This window comes from Elephas maximus, chromosome 10 (genome assembly GCF_024166365.1).
Source record: "Elephas maximus indicus isolate mEleMax1 chromosome 10, mEleMax1 primary haplotype, whole genome shotgun sequence".
Classification (NCBI taxonomy): domain Eukaryota; kingdom Metazoa; phylum Chordata; class Mammalia; order Proboscidea; family Elephantidae; genus Elephas; species Elephas maximus.
The window spans coordinates 47,634,601-47,650,219 of NC_064828.1; the positions used below are offsets into that span (position 1 = coordinate 47,634,601).

A 15,619-nucleotide genomic window follows, 5' to 3' on the forward strand; every position below is an offset into this window, starting at 1 on the left:
TTATGTGAAAGTTTACAGCACTAATTAGTTACTCATTCAAAAATTTATGCACAAATTGTTTTGTGACATTGGCTACAATCCCTGCAGGGTGTCAGCGCTCTCCCTCTTTCCCTTTACACCCTGGGTTTCCCGTCCCATCCTGCCTTCTCGTCTTTGCTGTTGGGCAGGCATTGCCCATCAGGTCCCCTATACTTGATTGAACTAAGAAGCATATTCCTCACATATGTTATTGTTTGCTTTATAGACCTGTCTAATTTTTGGCTGAAAGGTAGACTCCAGGAATAGCTTCAATTCTGAGTTAGCAGGTGCCTGGGGGCCATAGTTTTGTGTGTCCCTCCAGTCTCTGTCAGACCAGTAAGTCTGGTCTTTTTTTGTGAATTTGAATTTTGTTCTATATTTTCTCCTGCTCTGTCCAGAACCCACCATTGTGATCCCTGTCAGAGCGGTTGGTGGTGGTAGCCGGGCATCATCCATTTCTTCTGGGCTCAGGCTGGAGGCTGTGGTCCATGAGTCCTTTGGATCGATATTTTCCTTGCATCTTTCGTTTTCTTCATTCTGCTTTGCTCTGAACATGATGGGACCAATAGATGTATTTTAGATGGCTGCTTGCAAACTTTGAAAATCCCAGAAGCTACTCACCGAAGTAGGATGTAGGACATTTTATGAACTATTTTGTACCAGTTGACCTAGATGTCCCCCGAGACCATGGTCCCCAGCCATCAGTCCCTCAGGTGTTTGGATGTGTCTAGGAAACTATTGTTTTGCTTTGGTCAAGTTGTGCTGACTTTCCCTATATTGTGTGTTGTCTTTCCTTTCACCAAAAGTTAACACTTGCCTACTATCTAGTTAGTGATTACCCCCCACTCCCTTGTAACCATCAAAAATTGTTTTTTTCTATGTGTAAACTTTTTCTTGAGTTTTTATAGGCGACACTGGGTCTGGGTTTTTATAATAGTGGCCTCATACAATATTTGTCCTTTCGTGATTGACTTAATGTCACTCAGCATAACGCCCTCCAGATTCATCCATGTTGTAAGATGTTTTGCAGTTTAGTCACGTATCATCATCTACCCATTCATATGTTGATGGTGCTTAGGTTGTTTCCATCTTCCTGCTATTGTGAATAACGCTGCAGTGAACACGGGTGTGCATTTGTTTATTTGCTGCACTTATTTCTCTAGGATATATTCCTAGGCATGGGATTGCTGGATCGTATGGTATTTCTATTTCTCACTTTCTAAGAAGGCAACATATCATTTTCCATAGTGGTTGTACCATTTTGCATTCTCACCAGCAGTGCATAGGAGTGCTGATCTCCCTGCAACCTCTCTAGTATTTGTTATTTTCTGTTTTTTTGTGATTAGTGCCAGTAATGTTGGGGCGAGATGGTATCTCACTGTAGTTTTGTGTTTCTCTAATGGCTAATGATCATGAGCATTTCCTCATAGCTGCCTGAATGTCTTCTTTGGTGAAGTGCCTGTTCATATCCTTTGCCCATTTTTTAATTGGATCATTTGCCTTTTTGTTGTTGAGGTGTTGAAGTATTCTATAGATTTTAGCAATTAGACCCTTGTCAGATATGTCGTAGCCAAAAATGTTTTCCCAGTCTATAGGTTCCCTTTTGGAAACACTGGTGGCGTAGTAGTTAAGAGCTACAGCTGCTAACCAAATGGTTGGCAGTTTGAATGCACCAGGCTCTCCTTGGAAGCTCTATGGGGCAGCTCTACTTTGTCCTTTAGGGTTGCTGTGAGCTGACGGCAACAGGTTAGGTTCTCTTTTAACCCTTTTGGTGAAGTCTTTAGATGAGTATAGCTCCCAGTTATCTAGTTTATCTTCTAGTGTTTGTGCCTTGTTAGTTACTGTTTGTATTGAATTTATGCCATGCGTTAGGACCGCTGGCATTGTCCCTATTTTTTCTTCCATGATCTTTATCATTTTAGGTTTTATATTTAGGTCTTTGATCAATTTTTAGTTTTTGTGTACGGTGTGAGGTATGGGTCCTGTTTCATTTTTTTTTACAGATGGACATCCAGTTTTACCAGCACCATTAAAACTCTGCTTTTGAAACTTGCTCTGATGGTAAGTTGGCTTGCAAGGCAAGGCCTTTATTTTACATTTCCTCATTCAAGCAGGATGTTCCTGAGTTTGGATTCCAAGTTCCATTGACGGCTTTAAATATAATAAAAAGATTAGCATGATTGATGTTTGGTAGTCTTAAGATAATACATTTAATGTGTATTCAATAAAGAACCAATATTTTTAAGAGTAGAAATTGTAGTTACTTTGAGGAAACAAAAGTATAGAAAGTTGTAAGATATTTGTATTTTTTGTGCTTCCTTAAGGTTAAGTATTTAAAGCAGCTGTTTGAGTAACTGGTTTGTTGTAAAGTTTGGAGCTCCCATCATAAACAATGTTCAGGGAAAAAGACCAAACAGTACATTCAGAATAATCAGGTTTTTGTTTGTTTTAAATTTGTATTTTTATTTATTCATTTTTTTTATTGTACTTTAAGTTTACAAATCAGGTCAGTCTCTCATACAAAAATTTGTATACACCTTGCTATGTATTCCTAGTTGCTCTCCCTCTAATGAGACAGCATACTCTTTCTATCCTGTATTCCCCATGTCCATTCAGCCAGCTTCTATCCCTCTCTGCCTTCTCATCTCCCCTCCAGAAAGGAGCTGCTCACATAGTCTTATATGTCTACTTGAGCCAAGAAGCTTACTCCTCACCAGTATCATTTTCTATCCCATAGTCCAGTCCAATCCCTGTCTGAAGAGTTGGCTTTGGGAATGGTTCCAGTCATGGTCTGGGGACCATGACCTCCGGGGTCTTCCTAGTCTCAGTCAGACCATTAACTCTGGTCTTTTTATGAGAATTTGAGGTCTGCATCCCACTGTTCTCCTGCTTCTTCAGGGATTCTCTGTTGTGTTCCCTGCCTGGGCGGTTATCGGTTGCAGCCAGGCACCACCTAGTTCTTCTCTGATTGATGTGGCCCTTTCTATCAGATAGGCTCATAATTATCTTGTGTCTTTGGTATTCTTCATTCTCTTTTGCTCCAGGTAGTTTGAGACCAATTGATGCCTCCTAGATGGTGGTTCGAAACCATGGTGGCATAGTGGTTAAGTGTTACGGCTGCTAACGAAAAGGTTGGCACTTTATACCCACCAGGTGGTCCTTGGAAACTCTATAGGACAGTTCTACTCTGTTCTGTAGGGTCGCTATCAGTCAGAATCGACTGGACAGCAGGTTTTTGGTTTGAGATGGTGGCTCTCTAGCATTTAAGACCCCAGATGCCACTCACCAAAGTGGGATGCAGAATGTTTTCTTAATAGATTAGGATAATCAGTTTTTAAAAAAATATATAGAGAATTAAGTTGTTTTTTAAACTTCTAGAGTGATTCCCCTGGTGACCTGAACTACTAATTGTTAGAGATGATCCAAAAATCTAGGCAAGACTAAGGTCGATAAATTTCATGTCCTCATTCACACTGGGTGACACTGGTGCTCTTGGCATTGCCTCACACAGGTGAGTGTGGCTGCTGGTCTAGTAGCAACCACTGGCGTCTGAGTTGCTCCTGTTTCCACAGCCAGCAGGCCAGCAGACAAGGGGAGGCCATGTGAACATGTGACCACTAGCAGCAGGAAACTTCATTGACCACATCCTCTTCAGAGCTGAGTCATAAGTTGTAAAGTTTCCTAGCAGGGAAGTAGGGTTCTTCCAGTGTGGGGGTGCTGCTCTGGGAATACCCATCCAAATCCATTAGGCTCTCTAAAGGTGCTGCCATCATTTTGAAAGTGGAGTCTTTTACTCCCCTAAACTTCTACATCCTTAAGCCTTGACTGATATCACCCCTCTGGAATTATGCATGAGAGACCAGTAAATAAGATACCTTTTAGGGAATGAAAACTAAAAATCTAATAGAAAAATTTATATTCTTTATAATACAAAATTAAGTTCTAGATGAATTAAGAATAAAACAATTTTAAATAGGTATATTAAACTGGTTATTTTATATAGTCGTCCCTCAGTATCGGAGGTTCCAGGACCTTCCACAGATAGAAAAATCCAGGGATGCTCAAGTCCCTTATATAAAATGGCATAGTATTTGCATATAATCTATGCAATCCTCCAGTATACTTTTAAATCATCTCTAGATTACTTATAATACCTAATACAGTGTAAATGCCATGTAAATAGTTGTTATACTGTATTGTTTAGGGAATAATGACAAAAAAAAGTTTTTTTCCAAATATTTTTGATCTGCGGTTGGTTGAATCCACAGATGCAGAACCTGTGGATACGCGGACTTTACTTAAAACAATTGGGAGAAACAGAAGGAAGAAGACCAATGTATGTGAAAATTAAATACTCTAATTCTGTGTGTGTGTTTTTCTTTAACACAACCTAGAACAAATAGTTAATGCAGAAGTATACAAATGCTAAAAAAAAAAAAGTGTAAAATCTTTACCCAGGGGGTATTTTAATAAACTAGTAAGAAATATAAGGATACTGTTGAGAATTGACAGAGGGATATGTCCAGACATTTATGAATGTGGAGCTATTTGAATAAACATCTGGCTTTCTTTCCCTCGATAGCCATTTTTCATAAAGTATTCTTGCACATTAGCCCCCAAATTCAGGATTCAAACTTATGCTGCAATCAAATTACTACATTAAGGATCTACCTTAAAGAGTCAGAAATTCTAAGGCTAAATATGTTCTGAAGGTCTACCTCACTTACAAAATACAATTAAAAAAACCTAAAATTTAATAACATCATAATGTAAATTAATTAGGTATTGAGAGAAGTAGTTATAATTTGCTGTTAGGTTGTCTACCTAGAAAACCAAGGCAACCACCTAAAAAGCATTAACTTTTATTAAAGCAGGACCTATAATATCTCCTTTAGACTATTTTAAGTCTAGGTTCAGGGTCCCTAATGGTTTGTCCACAGTTCCAAAATTCAGGAAGCTATAAAAGTTAACAGTAAAACCTGGCCTGAACTGATGGAAGGCCTTATACTTTGTTTATCTTACTTCATTTCCTTGATTTCTACAGAAATGTTAATGTGTTTGATAACAGGGTGCTGCCTTAGACTCCAACAGAAGAGTTACATAATACATGGTTTATACACCACCATGTTATCTATCTAAAGTCCAAAATGTTTTAAATTCCAAAATTCATTTGGTCCTGGGCTTTTACGCAAGGGATCATACCAAAAACCAAACCTGTTGCTGTCAAGTCAATTCTAACTCATAGCAACCCTATAGGACAGACTAGAACTGTCCCATAGGGTTTCCAAGGAGTGGCTGGTAGATTCAGACTGTTGAACTTTTGGTTAACAGCCGAGTGCTTAACCACTGTGCCACAGGGCTCCAAGGGAGCATAAACCTATACTATTATTCCCCTATAGCATCCCATGCATCATATGCATGTGAAAGCTGGACAATGAATAAGGAAGACTGAAGAAGAATTGACGCCTTTGAATTGTGGTGTTGGCGAAGAATATTGAATATACCATGGACTGCCAAAAGAACGAACAAATCTGTCTTGGAAGAAGTACAACCAGAATTCTCCTTAGAAGCAAGGATGGGGACACTGCATCGTACATACTTTGGACATGTTGTCAGGAGGGATCAGTCCCTAGAGAAGGACATCGTACTTGCCAGAGTACAGGGTCAGCGGAAAAGAGGAAGACCCTCAACAGGGTGGATTGACACAGTGGCTGCAACAATGAGCTCAAGCATAAAAATGATTGTAAGGATGGCTCAGGTCCGGGCAGTGTTTCGTTCTGTTGTACCTAGGGTCACTAAGAGTCAGAACTGACTTGATGGCACCTAACAACAATAGCAGGTCCCTGTGTGGCACAACCAACAACTAACCTAAAGGTTGGCAGTTCAAACCCACTCAGCAATGCTATGGAAGAAAGGCCTGCTGACCTGCTTCTGTAAAGATTACAGCCATGAAAACCCGATGGGGCACAGTTCTACTCTGTAACACATGGGGTCACCATGAGTCGGAAATGACAGCAATGGGGGACAAAAAATAGCAGGTGAGGAAATAGCTCATCAAGTTAAGTAATGTGCACAGGATCACACAACTAAAAAATTGACAGGACTAGACTAGATCTCATAACTTTCTGACCCCAAAACTTGTCTTTGTCAGGCCATTAGATAAAATCTACAACCACTTTTTTTCAAGTTGTTTCCTTCCCTCCCATCATTAATAGCTGGATTTAAAATTCTAAAAAATACTGAAAATAGAATTAAATATATATATGTAAGTATCAGTCACAGTGGCAACCAAAAATAAAATGTAAAATCCCTAGAAATAATGCTAACTAGAAATATTGCCTCATATGAAGAAACTATTAAAAAACTTGACTAAGAGACATCCTACTCCTGGATGGGGTTGCTGAATGTTGTAAAAGTCAATTCTTGTCTCTAAACTAATGCTGTAGGTTTCAAGTATTCTAATCAAAATACCAGCAGAATGTTTTTTGAACGTTGGAATTACCCAGAAACAGGCCTTAGCATGTAGAAGAATTTGATGTGTGAAAAATTAGCACCACAGATTAATAGGAAAATAATTCTTGGGGAAAAATAACTATTTTGGGGAAAATATTCCTTATCTCATACCTTATATCAAAATAAAACACAAGCTGTGTAAAGAGGTAATTTTTTTAAAAAATCATTACGAAGAGCAAAAAAAAAAAAGTTTAGGTTAATAACATCTCAGGATGGTGAAGCACTTTCTAAACAAAAACAATGGATAAAATCATGAAGGGAAGGAATCTGTATATTTGACTACATAAAAATTAAAATTTTGCTAACGATAAAACACCAACAATAAACAAAGAACAAATGGTAGGAAAATAGTAACATTCCAATAGAAAAAATGTACTAACAATACAGGTCATGAAAATTTTCTTATCAATAGACTTGAAAAAATTTGTTAGTCTCATCATTTTTAAAATGCAAATTACAAGGTACAAGGCCATATTTTCCATAAAGCCAGCAAAACTGAAATTATAATACATAATGTACTTAGCAAATTGCAAGTGCTCAATAAATATTTGTATAAAGGAATGGTGAGCTAATTAAAAGCTACTCCTGCTAGTGGGAGTATACCTTAATTCAGTCTTTTTGGAGGGCAACTTGGGAATATGCATCAAAAGCAAACAAAAAGTAATTCACATTATAAGAATTTATCCTTAGAAAACAATTAGATAGGCAAAATTACCTCAGTAATTTTATGTATAACAAGTACAATTTTATGTACAATAAATTACATTTGCATCCAATACTGTGGAATATTGACGGCCATTAAAACCCGTTCTGAAGAACATTTAATGATATGGAAAACATTTACAATGTAAGATTATTTAAGAAACATGATGCAAAATAAACAGTGTGATTCAGAGGCAGACACTCTTGGTACCCATCACCTCTACCTTTCTGATTTATGCCCCACGTGGTTCAGTTCTGACTCCAGCCAACAGCATCCCACTTCAAGTGCTCCATGCATTTCCTGCTTCTCTGAAGCCTCAGGCCTTCTTTGAAGCCACAAAAGCCTGCTTAGTCTGTGCAAGCCAAACACAACTTGAAGTGCAGGAGAAATAATGCCAGCTGGAGCTGGTGGGTAAATGCCCCAACCTCCTGTGGGGCATTTCTGGAATGAACTATAGAGGTCTCTAGAACTCTGAAGCTGTATGCAAACGTTGTTGTTGTTTGGTGCCATCGAGTCAGTTCCGGCTCATAGTGACCCTATGTACAAGAGAACAGAATGAAACACTGCTCGGTCCTACTCCATCCCCACAATCGTTATGCTTGAGCCCATTGTTGCAGCTGCTGTATCAATCCATCTTGTTGAGGTTCTTCCTCTTTTTTGATGACCCTCTGCATGCAAATGTTAGTGCATGTCTTATCTTAATTTCCCCAAAAGAGAATGATAGCTTTCATCAGATATTCATGAAGTCTTTTTCCTAAAACAAAAACCACTGGCAGAAAGGAAAACAGTAGAAGGAAGACGGTAAAATACTAACAGTAATAGATGATTTCTGGATGATGGAATTACGAATACATCCCATTTTTTTCTTTATAATCACCTGTATTTCCTAAAATTTTAATAAGGTCTATTATGAAAAAATTAAAATACCCTAAATATCCAGCAAAAGGAAATTGATTAAGAAATAATTATGGTTCAATAAAATATTGTGCTACCATTAATAATATTTTTGAAGAGTTTAAAATGACACTGAAAAATATTTATGACAGAAATGGGAAAAAAATAGGATATGAGATAGTTTACAAAGTCTATGATCTCAGCAATGTAAAAAACGCATGGTAAAAATTCACAGAAGTTAAGCCAAAATGTTCACAGCGGTTATGAATAGTTTTTCTCATTTTTAAATATGTTAATGTATTTTCCAAATGATCTTCAATGATCATGTATTACTAAGGAATCAGATAAAACATAATTTTAAAAATCTATACTGTAAAGTATACCAAAAAAAAAAAAAAAAACCCCAAACCTGTAGCCGTTGAGTCAATTCCATCCCACAGTGACCCTATAGAATAGAGTAGAAATGCCCCGGCTTTCCAAGGAGCACCTGGTGGATTTGAACTGCTGACCTTTTGGTTTGCAGCCAAACTCTTAACCACTACGCCACCAGGGTTCCCACTAGTATGGATTTTTTTTTTTTTTTTCCAACTGCTTAACATGGTCAGTCTTTTTTGAGCAAATAGGCCCAAGTTATCCCAATAAAATACCAAAAGAGAAGGTACAGATATTCTTACTTTTTTGAAAGTGTTTGTATGTACATCGTATAGAAGCATTACCAAGGTATTTTAATGGAGATGAGCCTGCGTCAGCAGGTCATAATGCCGGCTAGAGACTCTGGTTCAAGTCCTGCATGGGCTGCTTGCTTTTCTCAGTTCTAGACCACAAAGAACTCCTAGCCCAGGTGACTCCAGACTCCTTGCGCTCATGAAGTGGGTTGGCTTTGTCCAAGGCAAAGCCTTCGCCACTACGCAGAGCACAAGCTTCATGGAAGGGAGAAAGCAGCTTCTTGGTCTACAAAGTTCTCTTGCACACAATCTCATCCTGTTCACCTACTGTCAATCTGACTGACCTCAGATTTGAACAGCGTAGTCTGCAGACCTAGGAACCCGCCTTACCTTATCTTTGGATGAAAGATGACACCTTCATGTGCTGGTACTTGGTTATGACTCAAAAAGAGTCTCTTGGGTAACAAAAAGCACATTTGCCCCCTGATCCCTCTACGCAAGAAGGAAATCACTGAGTTCAGTGTGGTTTTAGATTCTCTGTAACACTACCATACTGTGCCCACATCCCATGAGAGTAAGCAGTGAAGACTTTTAACCTGAAATGTGCCAGACTAGTGGTTCTTACCCAGGGTTTCACATCAGAACCATCAGGAGAACTTTTTCAAAGAACACCAGCCAGGCCCCCACCCTGATCTAGCAAATCAGAATCTCCCAGGATGCTGCTCTGGGCACGGGTATTTTGAGAACACTCCGCAGAAAGGTCTGGTGTTTGCTGCTGATTAAGAAGGAATGTAAGAAGTAACCTGCAGACCCCTGAGGGAGCAGGAGATCAGTGGGATGCAGACCCCAAATTCTCACAAAAAGACCATACTTAATGGTCTGACTGAGACTAGAGGAATCCCGGAGGTCATGGTCCCCAAACCTTCTGTTGGCCCAGGACAGGAACCATTCCCGAAGACAACTCAGCAGACATGAACGGGACTGGACAATGAGTAGGAGAGAGATGCTGATGAAGAGTGAGCTAATTATATCAGGTGGACATTTGAGACTGTGTTGGCATCTCCTGTCTGGAGGGGAGATGGGAGGATAGAGAGAATAGGAAGCTGGCAAAATTGTCACGAAAGGAGAGAATGGAAGGGCTGACTCAGTAGGGGGAGAGCAAGTGGGAGTATGGAGTAAGGTGTATATAAACTTATATGTGACAGCCTGACTTGATTTGTAAACATTCACTTGAAGCTCAATAAAAGTTAATTAAAAAAAAAAGTAACCTGCAGGTAATGTGATCATATTCAAGTGTATTTGGGATTTGTAGTGGATTGAATTGTGTTCCCCTAAAATGTGTGTCAACTTGGCTAGGCCATGGTTCCCCGTACTGTGTGGTTGTCCTCCATTTTGTGATCTGATGTAATTTTCCTGTGTTGTAAATCCTAATTTCTGCCTGTAGCTAATGAGGCAAGATTGGGTCATGTTAAAGAGGATTAGAGTGGGATGCAACACTCTTACTCAGGTCACAGCCCTGATCCAATGTGAGGGGAGTTTCTCTAGGGTGTGGCCTGCTTCACCTTTTTGTGTGTGTGTGTGTGCTTTAGATGAAGGTTTACCGAGCAAATTAGTGTTTCATTAAATGATTAATACACATATTGTTTTGTGACATTGATTGCCAGCCCTGTGACAGGTCAACATTCTCCCCGTCTCGACCTTGGGGTCCCCCATTTCCATTCTTCCAGCTTTCCTGTCCCCTCCTGCCTCCTTATTCTTGCCCCTGGACTGGTGTGCCCATTTACTCTCATTTACATGGTTGAGCTATCTGTATTATTGTTTGTTTTATGGGCCTGTCTAATCTTTGGCTGAAGGATGAACCTCAGGAGTGACTTCGGTACTGAGTTAAAAGGGTGTCTGGGGGCCATACTCTTGGGGTTACTCCAGTCTCTATCAGACCAGTAAGTCTGGCCTTTTTTGTGAGTTAGATTAGAATTTTGTGCTACAATTTTCTCCAGCTATGTCTGGGACCCTCTATTGTGATCCTTGTCAGAGCAGTTGGTAGTGGTAGCCGGGCACCATCTAGTTGTGCTAGACTCAGTCTGGTGGAGGCTGTGGTAGTTGTGGTCCATTAGTCCTTTGGACTAATCTTTCCCTTATGTCTTTGGTTTTCTTTATTCTTCCTTGCTCCAGACAGGGTGGGCCCAGTGGAGTATCTTAGATGGCCACTCACAAGCTTTTAAGCCCAGAATCTACTCACCAAAGTAGGATGTAGAACATTTTCTTTATAAACTGTGTTATGCCAAAAGAGCTAGACGTCCCCCAATCCCACTGCATCACCTTTTATCCTACAAAAGATAAAAGGAGAGAGAAGTGAGCAGAGAGAGAGGGACCTCATACCACCAAGAAGAAGCGCCGGGGCGTGGAGTGCATCTTTTGGGCCTGGGATCCCTGTACTGAGAAGCTCCTAGACCAGGGGAAGATTGATGACGAGGACCTACCCCCAGAGCCAACAGAGAAAGAAAACCTTCCCCTAGAGCTAGTGTCCTGAATTTGGACTTCTATCCTCCTAAACTGTGGAAAAATAAAATTCCGTTTGTTATAGTAGCACTAGATGACTGAGACAGGGCTCATCCTACCTCTACTCCTATTTTGGTTGGTGGGCAGCTTAGCAGTGAGCTGAGGAGCCCAATGGCTTTCTAGGAAGTGACCCCTATGCATTAGGTTCATGCCATTTGTACCTTTGCTGACCTCATCCTTGACCTCTAAAGTCAGCTGAAGAAATGTAGTTGTTAGCTGCCGTTGAGTTGGCCTCTGACTCTTGGTGACCCCATGCACAACAGAATGAAGTGCTGCCCAGACCACAAACAACTGGTCCTGCACCATTGTGATCCATAGGGTTTTCATTGGCTGATTTTTGGAAGTAGATCACCAGGCCTTTTTCCCTAGTCTGTCTTAGTCTGAAAGCTCCTCCGAAACCTGTTCGGCATCAATATTGATATGTAAACCCCCACTGACAGACAGATGGTTGCTGCACATGAGCTGCATTGGCCGGGAATCAAACCTAAGTCTCCTGCACGGATGGCAAGAATTCTACAAATGAACCACCACTTCCCCCATAATCAAGGAAATAAAAGGTGCAAATGTCTAACTTAACAATTAGCCCCTCTTGGCAGACCAGCTTTGTCGCAACCGCATCCTCGGGGCTTCCCTTTCAAGGACTCTAGCCGTACCCACCAGGGCTTTCTACAGAACCCTCTCAGTGAGAAGCCTCTCCCAGATCCAAAGGGATAGGAACGAAACAAAGAGAAACTTGCATTTAGAAGAAAGGAATGCACCGTTGTCCTAGATGGCAAGTGGTGTTGCGTAAACTTTGGTGAAGCTTTTAATGCCCCTTTGAAACAGTTCCCAAGAGGAGACTATCCAGATTAGAGTCATCCTTGGCAGATAAATCTACATCTGACCTTATTGCAGGAGGTGACCCACAGACCTCAGAGTTAAACAAGTCGTTTAGGTTTTACCAAAAGCTGTAGTGATTAAGCTTTCATTGGGGACCGGAATGAGGATGAAAAGGAGAAGCAGAAGAAGAACAGGAAAGACCTGGTTTCCCTGGCAGTTGGAGGGATGGTTTCGGGGGAGCCCCAGCTAGCAGCCTCAGAGTACCCAGCCTCATGGGGGTTTTCCAGGGATAGAGGCCTCAAGCAACACTTCAATTATCAACCAGCTCTAGCTGTGTAGTTGACAACTACTATCAGAGCCACGTTTGCTGGGTCAGTATAACTAGGGTCATGCTGCTTGGGCAGTGTCCGGGGGCCTGGATGGCACTTGTTTTGGGAACCTCATACAAGTTCCCATCCAGAGAGAAGGCACAAAAACTCCTGTGAAGATGGACATTTCTCAGGTGATAGTAGTCAAGCACTAAGTTTTAGATAGACAGAGCCATCATGGGGCAAAATCACCCCCTTCAAAAAAGTAGCCCATAGAGACCCATCATTGCAGGGTGAGCTGGAGAGGGTCACTTTCATCTCTGTGCCTGTATCCAGCAGTTACCCAGGAAAAGGTGCTTCAAGAGGGAACCCAGGGAAGCAATGCTACAAAGGGGACACATCATTGCACCACCTCCTTCTCGATTTGGGAAAAGTTTTCTTTGTTCTTTTTTTTGATCAGCAAATATTTTTGAGCCCTTCCTTTGGGTCAGGCCCTACCTTAGGGCCTGGGGGGTACAGTGATGACAATGGCAGCCAAGGGCTAAGGGTATTCCTTGCAGAGACTCTCCTCCAAGTGAGCCATGTTGGAGATGTCGTGGTAGCTTCGCATCCTGCCTGCACCCAGCAGTGTGGATCACAGAAGTGGGCCAGGCAGGAAGCCATCTTATGCAAAAGCAGCCTCTCGCCTCCTTCCAAGTGGGCTCTGTTGAAGGCACCCCCAGGGACTGGCGGAGACCTGCCTGTGATTGGTGAGAGGAAGCCTTGAACAACTCTCATTTGTAGTATGCGTGATATGCCCCCTTCCTGTCAAAAACTACATGGACAACCCTTCTGGGTTTTTTGTTTCTTTTCTTTTCCCTGTGAAGTGTACTTAAAAAACAAAACACCATTGTAAAACAGGGTATTATACCATTTCTTCTAAAGCAGGAAGGGCGGCAGGTGCTCACAGCTCTGACTTCACATTTCTCAAAAACCCCAGCACTGGGCCTCCCTTACACAGAGGAGCCAGGGGAGCTGTGGACTTCCAGTGAGGGGAATAAATAGACACATGAACCCCTGTCCAGCCACTTGGACAAGGCAACATGGCAGAGCTGGGAGTGGGGAGAATCCTGCTCAAGGCCATGGTCAATGGCTCCCAATAGCTATATATCCAGCATCAAAGGGCCAGCCCTGCATTTGTTCCATTTTAAACTGGACCTCAAGGGGGCAGAGTAGATGGCGGGAGGCCTCAGGGTGCCTCACCCAGGGAGTGTGTGAGCCAGGACAGCTGGAGAGGGAGAGGCAGAAGAGCACAGAAGAAACGGGCGGGGAGGCCTGAAATGAAACTCCTACTTTCCTGCCAAGCTCCTCTCTGTAGCTTTGGGCTGTGCCAGGAGGTCCTGAAGCGAGTCAGCCCCTACAGAGCATCCAGAACTCTTCCAACTTTTCTTCCTGTCCTCGTTGAGAGTTCTGGCCTCTTGAAGCCCACTTACCCAGAACAGATTTTGTAAACTTCAGTGGTCAGCTAACAAACCAGCTTACTTATCAGATGACTGGAGCCAGGAGGATTCCAAGTCTTGGGTTGGGGAAACCCTATCTTGCATGGCTTCCTTCCTTCCTCCCCTGGGCTGGGCCCAACAGGGGTGAGAGGCCTTCTGGGCCTGGCACTGGGCTGCTGGGCATCCAGCCAAGTGTCCAGAGGACACTCCTCTTGGCACCTGGATCCTTCTCACCCTCCTGGGGCACAGAGAGCGTGAGGCTCCTGTTCTGGAGACCGACAAACAGAAAACACCTGCTGTAGCCAGACTTCCTGGGAAAAAAGGAGAAGAACATTGGTCAGGAGACTTTCTATCTTGTTTTGCACTGCATCGAGCAGCTTTCCTGCTGGCAGGGCCTTACCAAAGGACTGAACGAGAGACTCTCTAAGAACAGGGCCCACAGGGTTCATTCCCAAGGCCCCAGGCCCAGCAATGTACTAAAAATAATTGCTATTGCTTGAACCTTAGAATTTCTATGTCTCAGCTTTAATAGTCATTTAAATTTTATTAAAGTCTTGAGATGCCTGTGGAAGCAGCTTGATTTCTTTCAACCCATCTGGCCCAATCTTTTCAGATTTTCAGCCTCTTTTGGAGGGTTGTTAGACCTTCTCTATGTGAAAAACAGGTCTGTCTTCCCTTATTTCCTAATAGCCTCTCTATCCCCACCCAACACACACATCCAGTAAGCCCATAGTCAGGCCAGTACCAGAGACAAAACAACAAAGTGAAGGGTCAAAGGCCAGGTCTCTCGTTCTCTCCCCTTGAAGCTGTTCAGCACCTGTTGCCCCCACCCCTGCCCTGCAAACCTCAGAGTTCCAGAAGCCCCCTTCCACATGCAGTCAAGGTCAGACAGAACCTGGGGCTGAGGGCTCCCACCTAGGGTGCAGCCCCCAGTGCAGAATCACTGTGGGAATTTTCCAGCTTACTGTGCAGTCTGATTGGCCCCTCCTTATACCACCCCTCCTGCTGCTGACACAAGGCCTAAATTGGGTAAGCTTTCCAACAGGTCAGCACAGGCGCAGAAGCTGAGCCTGGGCCTGCTCAGGCCCTGCTTCCCAGAGCAGCCCTGTGGATGGGCTGAGGGCTTCGATGTCGCCCACCCGGGTATCCTTCGGGAGGGAAGGGAGGGCAGCTCTCAGCTCAGAGGCCTCAGGCCAAGACCAGGTTTCCTCCACCGCCCGCAGCCTCTGGCTCAGCCTCTTTCCTCATAGCCTCTGCTCCCCTGTTTTCCCTTTGCTTCCCTCTGGGCCACTCCCAGTTCTTCCAAAAACCCCCTCCAGGAAATTTGCTTGTTGCCACAAAATAATACATATCTGCTCCTAGGACCGCCCAGGCAACCTGCAGACTCTGTCTCCTGGAGACCTGGAGAGTAAGGAGACCTGGAGAGGTGGGCAAGGCAGGCCCTTCACTCCTCCGTGCCTTCTCCCCAGCAACTGGGAGGGGAAGGGGGCGGCCAATGAACAAGCCGCATATGCCTCAGTGGGTGCCTCCTCAGCGCGTGCTGTGTAGTACACAAAGCAAGGCTTGGCCTAGTGACCAAGGGAACAGAATGCTGAGAGCCTGAGGGTCATGCAACTTAGGGAAAGGCAAACAACCCCCAGGGTAAGTGAGGTCTTTTTGTTT

The 15,619-nt window shown here is 42.8% G+C and overlaps 1 long non-coding RNA gene across 2 annotated transcripts; it reads right to left on the minus strand.

Moving 5' to 3' along the window:
• Positions 1-7,255: 7,255 nt before the first annotated feature.
• On the minus strand, positions 7,256-14,280 carry LOC126084325 (uncharacterized). 2 transcript variants are annotated; one of them, XR_007519017.1, is made up of 3 exons: positions 14,001-14,280; positions 11,033-11,120; positions 7,256-7,770 (listed from the first exon to the last, which is right to left on the minus strand). It is a non-coding gene; the product is annotated as an uncharacterized LOC126084325 (long non-coding RNA). The 2 variants fall into 2 exon arrangements; XR_007519016.1 differs by lacking the exon at positions 14,001-14,280 and adding an exon at positions 12,978-13,314.
• Positions 14,281-15,619: the final 1,339 nt, after the last annotated feature.